The 10000-nt window shown below is 37.0% G+C and overlaps 1 non-coding gene across 1 annotated transcript in view; it reads right to left on the bottom strand.

Annotated features, from left to right (window-relative positions):
- The window catches only part of LOC149474792 (small subunit ribosomal RNA), a 1905-nt gene extending 684 nt beyond the window's left edge, over positions 1 to 1221 (bottom strand). Inside the window, exon 1 of the ribosomal RNA XR_016318267.1 lies at positions 1 to 1221. This exon is cut by the window's left edge and continues 684 nt beyond it. This is a non-coding gene — a ribosomal RNA (small subunit ribosomal RNA).
- Positions 1222 to 10000: the final 8779 nt, after the last annotated feature.

Raw genomic sequence — 10000 nt, 5'->3', positions numbered from 1 at the left:
CCGTCAATTCCTTTAAGTTTCAGCTTTGCAACCATACTCCCCCCGGAGTCCAAAATCTTTGGTTTCCCGGAAGCTGCCCGCCGAGCCATTGTAGTAACGTCGGCGGATCGCTAGATGACATATTTACGGTTAGAACTAGGGCGGTATCTAATCGCCTTCGAACCTCTAACTTTCGTTCTTGATTGATGAAAACACCTTTGGCAAATGCTTTCGCTGATGTTCGTCTTGCGACGATCCAAGAATTTCACCTCTAACGTCGCAATACGAATGCCCCCAGTTATCCCTATTAATCATTACCTCGGAGTTCTGAAAACCAACAAAATAGAACCGAGATCATATTCTATTATTCCATGCACGAAATATTCAAGCGGCATTTTGAGCCCGCTTTGAGCACTCTAATTTGTTCAAAGTAAAATTGTCGGCCCACCTCGACACTCACTGAAGAGCACCGCGATAGGATTTTGATATTGAACCGGCTTTTAACGACCGGCTCACCGACGATATGCTCCGCAAACGTGTCAGTATCACCGCGGATGCGGTGCACCGACAGCGCGGCGCACAAATGCAACTACGAGCTTTTTAACCGCAACAATTTTAGTATACGCTATTGGAGCTGGAATTACCGCGGCTGCTGGCACCAGACTTGCCCTCCAATTGTTCCTCGTTAAAATATTTAAAGTGTACTCATTCCGATTACGAGGCCTCGTAAGAGTCCCGTATCGTTATTTTTCGTCACTACCTCCCCGTGCCGGGAGTGGGTAATTTGCGCGCCTGCTGCCTTCCTTGGATGTGGTAGCCGTTTCTCAGGCTCCCTCTCCGGAATCGAACCCTGATTCCCCGTTACCCGTGACAACCATGGTAGTCGCAGAAACTACCATCGAAAGTTGATAAGGCAGACATTTGAAAGATGCGTCGCCGGTACTGGACCATGCGATCGGCAAAAGTTATCCAGATTCATCAAAATTAACGACTTCAGACGCCAGGCCCTCCGTCGATTGGTTTTGATCTAATAAAAGCACTCATTCCATCACTGGTCAGAGTTCTGATTGCATGTATTAGCTCTAGAATTACCACAGTTATCCAAGTAACTGAGTAAGATCTAAGGAACCAAAACTGATATATTGAGCCATTCGCGGTATCGCCTTAATACGGCTTGCACTGAGACATGCATGGCTTAATCTTTGAGACAAGCATATAACTACTGGCAGGATCAACCAGGGAGCTAACTAAAGCTTCCGCTAGAGCCTCAAACGTAACACGACGATGCCGCCGCGACGTTTGCTTCTCTATATAATTATATTATGTGCGCGAGGCGTGTTTAAATAACATGATATGTGACGGCGGCGACCGTCACACGCACACTATTCACACACACACACGGGCGCGCACACGTGGATAAATCTGAACACAGTCAGTTTAACCGTTGAAAGTATCATCTTAACGAGACACCCCTCAACAATTCCCATTCGCATCAAGCGAAGGAAAAATTTTAATATCGGTCAACTTTTATGACGCAAACGATCAATCTACGCACGGAGAGTGGAAGGATCGAAAATTGCGACCAAGTTTTGGAATATACGTGTGTTTCACACACACACGTATAAACATCTGATAAAAGCCCATTGGTACATCACAAACGTGTGCGATGTGAGCATTAAAAATTTTCATACTGCCGTTCAATAGTCGTAGTATATTTTTCACGGTCTGCGCTCCGAGAGTGTATCAAGATGCGTAATATTTATTACACTACACATATAAAATACAATCTACGAAACTGACAATCTATCAAACCGTCGGCAGACGCAATGTTACTACAGCTACTACTACTTCTTCTTCTACTACTACTACTACTACCACACTACTGAACACTGATCTTCTGATTTGAAGAGTTTTTGTTGTTCCATAAAATACTAAAGATTAAAAACTGTATCGCGCCGTTTGCACAACACACGCTTTTATAATATATCATCTTTGGTCTTTTATTATTTTATAGAACTAACACTACTCTACAATTCTGTCAGACTCACCACCAAACACCAACCCCAACCCCACATCAACGCCACACCGACACGCGAACTGCGGCAACGAGGAGAGCGCAGAGCACACACGGGCGACGCGGTACAACAGCGACGAAATAATGATACATACACATACGTACAATCTCTCGCTGCTGCGCACGCGCATCGCCCCCCGTCTTCGCTAGCCTCGCGCACCGATTGTCTCGCATCCCGGCAATGGTGTTTCTGCTTGTTTAATTTTTCACGTATCACGCACGGCATATGTACATACATACATACATACATACATACATACGCCGCGCGCGACTAACGCCTCGTGTTTTCAAGGTCAAGTCAAAAAACTTTGTACGCGTGCAGTTACGGCGTGCAGTCGTCAAAAATAATTCATGATTATAAATTTCGTGGTCCATATTAAATAAATTATAAACAACAACAACAACAACAACAACAACGACAAAAGAGGGCGTTAATTTTTGATAGACATAAATTTGAACCTCAATGTAATAATAGTTAGGTTTGTGTGTAGGTTAGGTTAGGTTAGGTTAGCTTTTTAAAACTAAATTATTTCTGGCCACGAAATTTATAATCATAATATTAGCTACATTTCGTTTCTCTTTTCTCAGAAAATTCGAAAATTTTAAAATTCGAAAAAATTCGGCTATTCAACAACAACAACAACAACAAAAGAGGGCGTTCATTTTTGATAGACATAAATTTGAACCTCAATGTAATAATAGTTAGGTTTCTGTGTGACGATTTAATAGTTAGGTTTGTGTTTAGGTTAGGTTAGGTTAGGTAAGGTTAGGTTAGGTTAGGTTAGGTTAGGTTAGGTTAGCCTTTTAAATCTAAATTATTTCTGGCCACGAAATTTTTAATCATAATATTAGCTGTTTCGTTTCTCTTTTCTCAGAAAATTCGAAAATTTAAAATTCGAAAAAATTCGGCTAAATTAAAATACACCTTCCTATTTTTACCCCTTCTAAGAAACAAACATTTTGTACTCAACCGTTTTCATATTTAACAGGATTTCTAATTAAGAACACATACCGCAGAATAAACATGCCCAGTATTTTTCCTATTTCGGAGTTATACCACCGTATTAGGATAATTCGTATCGTATTACGGCGGTATTTTATTTCTTATTTTTTGGGTAAAAAATGACTTACAAAATATATGAAGCAAGCTATTTAAATAGTGGGTGTAATAGTAGGAAAATGCTATAAACAATACAACATACAAACTTGAACGGCTTATTAAGACGAAAAACTTAGTTTATAAAATACTAGCTTATGAATAGTAAATGTTGTGTACTATGTATATTGTAAATGTAATATGTAGGAAGACTCATCTTTCAACATTAACCGTATTAAGAAAACACCGATTTAGAAATTAATTTTATTCAACACGGACATTTGCTAAGGCATTCTATACATGAATTACTTTATTACGTAAATTATACGCTAAAATTATTCCTTGACATGTCCAGATGATCATATCGAAAGTCCCCAAGCGTGGGGGGGGGGGGGGGGTTATGCTGAGCGGGTAGTAGGGGGGTCAAAGGACCTTTATTTAGATTTTTGCTCATAAGTCTAAAACCTGCACAAATAGCATTATGGTTACTTCTAGGTAAATTTTCTATTTATAACATCTATTTTTCATATGTACCACGAGCGAAGCCGGGGCGGACCGCTAGTATATATATATAATATATCAAGCGGCATATCAAATGACGTGTGAATTACAATAAGTCATGTTTTATCAAAATCGGTTAATCTGTTTATTACATATAGGGCACCTTAGGGGTGATAGTGGGGATAAATAATCCAAATGGAGTAGCAAACGAAAGGATACATGTACATAATATATAGGTATGATTAGACATGGTTAAGATCAAAATCGGTTCTGCCATTTACTAGGGGTGAAAGGGAAAAGTTGAAAGTCTGTGAAAGTAGAAGGATATGGGAGCGGGAGAATAACCACATCCTGGAAATTTTGAACTCTTCTGTACCTAAGTTTTATAGCTCAGTTTAGTAATAAATTTTACTAACAGTTCTTTTGTGTTATTATTTATTTTATTTCTTAACTGTTCCATAATAATCTGTAAGTACCTACTTATAATTTAGTTGTATATGATAGTACGTGTTTCAAGACGTGTTTACTCAATAGTTATTGTGTGTTAAGTATAAGTAGTAACTACTATATGCAGTCACTATTCCACGCGGACGAAGTCGCGGGCACAGCTAGTATAATAATAACAACAAATAATTGATGGATAAATAACCATCCCATCAAAAACATCCTGTAAAAAACCCAAGTCTCGCAGCTCAGTCTTTCTACCGTCAAAAGTTGTGAGATCCATGTAATACCAAGTCGGTTAATCTATTTAGTGTCTACTTGAAGGACCTTCTGTCTTAAGTTATTACATAAGTTATTATCATGCCAATATTAAAAATATTTAACGTTTTAAACAAATAGATTGACTTGGACATCGCTTGATTTGATTATTAGTATGTAAGTATCACACTACACAGCACGACGGGCCAGCGACCAACAGGAACGAGAGTTTCAATCGCGTGAGGCGCGAGAGACTAAAGAATCTAATATAATATTGTAATATTCATTTTGTTTTCATGCGATGTCCAAGTCGATCTATTTGTTTAAAACGTTAAATATTTTTAATATTGGCATGATAATAACTTATGTAATAACTTAAGACAGAAGGTCCTTCAAGTAGACACTAAATAGATTAACCGACTTGGTATTACATGGATCTCACAACTTTTGACGGTAGAAAGACTGAGCTGCGAGACTTGGGTTTTTTACAGGATGTTTTTGATGGGATCTCACTTCTTTTTGTAGAGCCTTTCTTTTTGATACCATTGAAAATCGCAAACTTATAGGTTAGGTTTCGAGGCACATCCGAACAGCATGAGGGCGCTCGCACGTATGCGTGCGGCTGCCGCTCGCTCGAAGGCATTCACATTTCATTGTTCTGTCATTTTGGCGTATATTTTGCTTGTCAGTCATAGAGTAAAATAGAGGCCAGTCTGTCTGTAAGGAGGCTAGTCGCGCCAACAATTTATATACAGGGTGTCCCAAAAAGTAGTGATGAACGGAAGTTGGGAGGTAGAGGACCTAGAGGGCTATCCGAATCACCCCCATATATGTTATGCGATTTTTCGTATTTTCGGAGTTATGACGTTTTTTTCAATTTTTCTGCTATCGCCAAGTACGATGATATTTTCACTCATGGTGACGTCAATTATTGCGGAATATGCTTGATTTTTTTTTGTGCTAAGCTGAAAGATAGGCCAGTTCAGTATGGTAACATTTACTATCGTTAGATCTTTTAATGGAATAAAAAAATAATTAAATGCCAAGAAGCCAAGAAGAAAGATAAAATTACCCAGTATGTTCACCACTTCAAGGGCCCGTAAAAAAATAAAATCACATAAAAAAAGTTTTCCGTTTGGCTTTTAAAAACTTGCTCTATCTAACAGGTAGCTACCCTGAAAATTTCATTTTATTATTCAGAAGGCTTCAATCGAAAAATTGAAATCTAAATGAGGTAAGTGAAAAAATTGAATTAACATGATGATTAATACAAACAAATTAAAACCAATAACAAGGTGTTTAATTACCAGAAATTTTTAAAATAACCCCGCTGTTGCTCAGTGCAAGTGCGACATCACCGTAAAAAGTTGTCTTTTAAATGTCTGAATGCCCTTTTATCATTTTTAATGGTTTCTTCTGCTACTATGAATTTCGGGGTTATTTCGTCCAAATTGTGGCAGTCTCTCGTCTATGTAGTATCCCCACGGAAAAAAATTAATAGGGTTTATGTCCGGGGACCATGGAGGCTAGGCTAAAGGGCAAAGATACCCTGAAAGATGGATTGGTCGTTGCAGCCTGCGCATGCACCGGTGACGCCTGCCTTAAATCCTTGCCTCCACGGTCCCTCGACCTAAACCCCATTGAATTGTTTCAATGGGGATACTAAAAAGACCTCGGCTACTTGAAAGAAGGCCACAATTTGGACGAAATAACCCCGAAATTCATAGTAGCAGAAGAAACCATTAAAAATGATAAAAGGGCATTCAGACGTTTAAAAGACAACTTTTTAAGGTGATGTCGCACTTGCATTGAGCAACAGAGGGGTTATTTTAAAAATTTCTGGTAATTAAACACCTATTTATTGGTTTTAATGATCATCATGTTAATAAAATTTTTGCACTTACCACATTAGATTTCAATTTTTCGATTGAAGCCTTCTGAATAATAAAATTAAATTTTTAGGATAGCTACCTGATAGATAGAGCAAGTTTTTAAAAGCCAAATGGAAAACTTTTTTTATGTGATTTTATTTTTTTAGGGGCCCTTGAAGTTTTGAACATACTGGGTAATTTTATCTTTCTTGGCATTTAACTCTTTTTTTTATTCCATTCGAAGATCTAACGATAATAAATGTTACCATACTGAATTGACCTATCTTTCAGCTTAGCACACAAAAAAAATCAAGCATCTAGCGCAATAATTCACGTCACCATGAGTGAAAATATCATCGTACTCGGCGATAGCAGAAAAATTGAAAAAAACGTCATAACTCCGAAAATACGAAAAATCACATAACATACATGGGGGTGATTCGGATAGCTCTCTAGGTCCTCTACCTCCCAACTTCCATTCATCACTACTTTTTGGGACACCCTGTATAACAGATTTAAATTATAATATATTGTTTTATTAGATTTTCGTACTTCAAGACATGTCCAATCATGTGTTTTTCATTACGTCGACCATTTTACAAGTAATAATGTTGTTCAGTTTCATGGGCTAAACACACCCTTACCCACCCTATACCCCCTCCCTTGCCTCATATGGTAGGTACCTATCTACACCTATTAAATTTATAACCACCACCAACCACCAACTGCATAAATAACTTTGTAATCCCATATATTTATATAGGATTACAAAGTTATTGATGCAGTTGGTGTATTTGGAAAACTGGACCGAAATTACAAAATATTTAAGTTTTCCCATGATTAAGACACTAAACTCTATATGTATTCCAAATATGAAGCTTCTAAGTCTGCTAGAAGTGCCTTGGACTTTTGATGATCGGTGAGTCAGTGAGTGACAAAATTTAGAAACTTTAACAAGTTGTCATTCTTAAACTACTGGTTCAAATTGACTGAAATTTTAAATATTCCGTGTTTATACAATGCCGGATTAGTTACTGAAGATTCAGGTTTCTTGCTTTATCCACAACCGAATTATAGGGGGTCGAAAAAGGCCCGAATTGCTTCGAGAAAAGGATGGTACGGCCGTGCCGCTTTTTTTTTGCTCGACTTGGCGGGGGCACTGCCGTGCCCCCAGATACCTTTCAATGCTGCCTGCCGTTCAATTTTCTCGGTTTTGGAGACGGTTTTTAATTTGTGTGTGCACATGCACATTTTTGTGGTTATCCTAAAAACGAATTCATAATAAATTATATACCATTATGATTTAGCTCGATATTTTTATAAATGTTACATAATTTTTTTCACTCACAACCATTTTATTATATTAATATAACAACGCAATGCAATTTCATGTACTATCTTTGAATCAATATCGTATTTATTTCGACAGACATCGTCAGTTTGATTTATTGGTGTCAATTAAAAAAAATAAAAAAGTTTAACACAAATAAGGTTTCATATCTTTAATTAAAATATTAAATAAAATCCTCCTTGATGATTCCCAATTCGACTGTAGTCTGTACTGTTATTTTACCTCAGCCTTATGTGATTTAAAAAAAAAAATGCCAAATGTAAACATCTAAATGATTCACCGCATGTTCACCGCCCACTGTGTGGAGGGGACGCTTACGCTCCACGGTATTGGCCGTTAACCAAAAGTGCTAGCTCGCATTACGAACCGACGGCCGTAACGCCGTGTGGCGCGATCTGGACCGGTTTTATACAGAAACGGAAAAAAAGTACGGAGTATACAGACTACAGTTTCAATTTTGAACAACAGCAGTGAGAAAAAAAAAAAAACCTAAAGTTGTAATTTTGAAATTCGAATTTCGAATTATACGTTCAACAATAATTATTATTTACGTTGGTCATTTGCGGGTATGATTTATTTTATTTTATTTACAAACTAGGGCTTCGCCCGTGGTACATATTATTTCGCAATAAAAAAAAGTAGCCTATGTTCTTTCTCAGCGTCTAAAGATTGTCTGTGCCAAATTTCATCACAATCGGTCCAGTAGTTTTGATGATGAGCCTATTCATTAACAAACAAAGTTTTCCTCTTTATAATATTAGTGTAGATACAATATTATGATTGTCAGATCTACCAACCCGATATGCACACAACATTTCATGAGAATCGGTCGAGCCGTTTCGTAGGTGTTTAACTTTAATTGGTTTAGATTATACAGAAGAATAATCTAAAAATCTATATATTATGTAGGTAGGTAGGTAGGTAGGTAGGTAGGTACGTACAATATAAAAATGAGACCCGTTTCGCGTTGTCACGGCATCACGTGTGAACGGCTGAACCGATTTCGATAATTCTTTCTTATCAAGTATATTCCTTGAAGTACGATTACGTACGGTTCTTATGTAGAGAAAACGTAAATTTAATTGATATACCACTTAAAAATTAATATTAATTATTAAATGGAGAAATAATTAAACTTGTAGGTACAGTTAATTTAAAGTTTTTTTTATTTTTTTTTTTTAGTAACTGTTTAACAAATAAGTGGTAGATTGATTAGCTATCGCCCGCGGCTGTGCCTGCATTGTTCAGAACTTAACAAATTATATATACTTACTAAAAGCTTCCTCGAGATGCAGTCTATCTATTGAAATAAACCGCATCAAAATCGGTTCTCTAGTTTTAATTATACAAATTTATATAGGGAAAATAGCACACACGGACAGACATTCGAACCGATTTTCTGTTATATTTATATTATAGTTTTGTGTTTTGCAATAGTTTTAGTAAATTAATATTTTGTACTAGATTTCCGCCCGCGGCTTCGCCCGCGTTTTCAAAGGAAAACCCGCATAGTTCCCGTTCCCGCGGGATTTCCGGGATAAAACCTACCCTATGTGTTAATCCAAGTTACCTTCTATATGTGTGCTAAATTTCATTGTAATCAGTAGTATAGTAGTGGCGTATAGAAATTTACCATGTTTATAGAAATTTTCCCGGCGTAAAGAAATTTAAATTTAATAACCTAACCTAACCTATCCTTTTCCACCTTAAAGAAATTTTTCCTGACGTATAGAAATTTTCCTGGCTTATATAAATTTTCCTGACGTATAGAAATTTTCCTGGCGTATGGAAATTTTCCTGGCGTATGGAAATTTTCCGGACTTAGAAAAATTTTCCTAACCTAACCTAACCTAACCTAACCTAACCTCACCTAACCTAACCTAACCTAACCTATCCTTTTCCACCTTATAGAAATTTTTCTTGACGTATAGAAATTTTCCTGGCTTATATAAATTTTCCTGACGTATAGAAATTTTCCTGGCGTATGGAAAATTTTCGGACTTAGAAAAATTTTCCTAACCTAACCTAACCTAACCTAACCTAACCTAACCTAACCTATCCTTTTCCACCTTATAGAAATTTTTCCTGACGTATAGGAATTTTCCTGGCTTATATAAATTTTCCTGACGTATAGAAATTTTCCTGACGTATAGAAATTTTCCTGGCGTATGGAAATTTTCCGGACTTAGAAAAATTTTCCTAACCTAACCTAACCTAACCTAACCTAACCTAACCTCACCTAACCTAACCTATCCTTTTCCACCTTATAGAAATTTTTCTTGACGTATAGAAATTTTCCTGGCTTATATAAATTTTCCTGACGTATAGAAATTTTCCTGGCGTATGGGAAATTTTCGGACTTAGAAAAATTTTCCTAACCTAACCTAACCTAACGTAACCTAACCTAACCTAACCTAACCTAACCT

The sequence above is a fragment of the Colias philodice genome, unplaced genomic scaffold, assembly GCF_061535455.1.
Source record: "Colias philodice isolate Cphi_HAF_F1 unplaced genomic scaffold, ilColPhil1 Martin Lab GWU primary ptg000018l_1:14663442-14930425, whole genome shotgun sequence".
Taxonomy (NCBI): Eukaryota; Metazoa; Arthropoda; class Insecta; order Lepidoptera; family Pieridae; genus Colias; species Colias philodice.
This window is presented reverse-complemented; position numbering and strand designations above follow the sequence as displayed.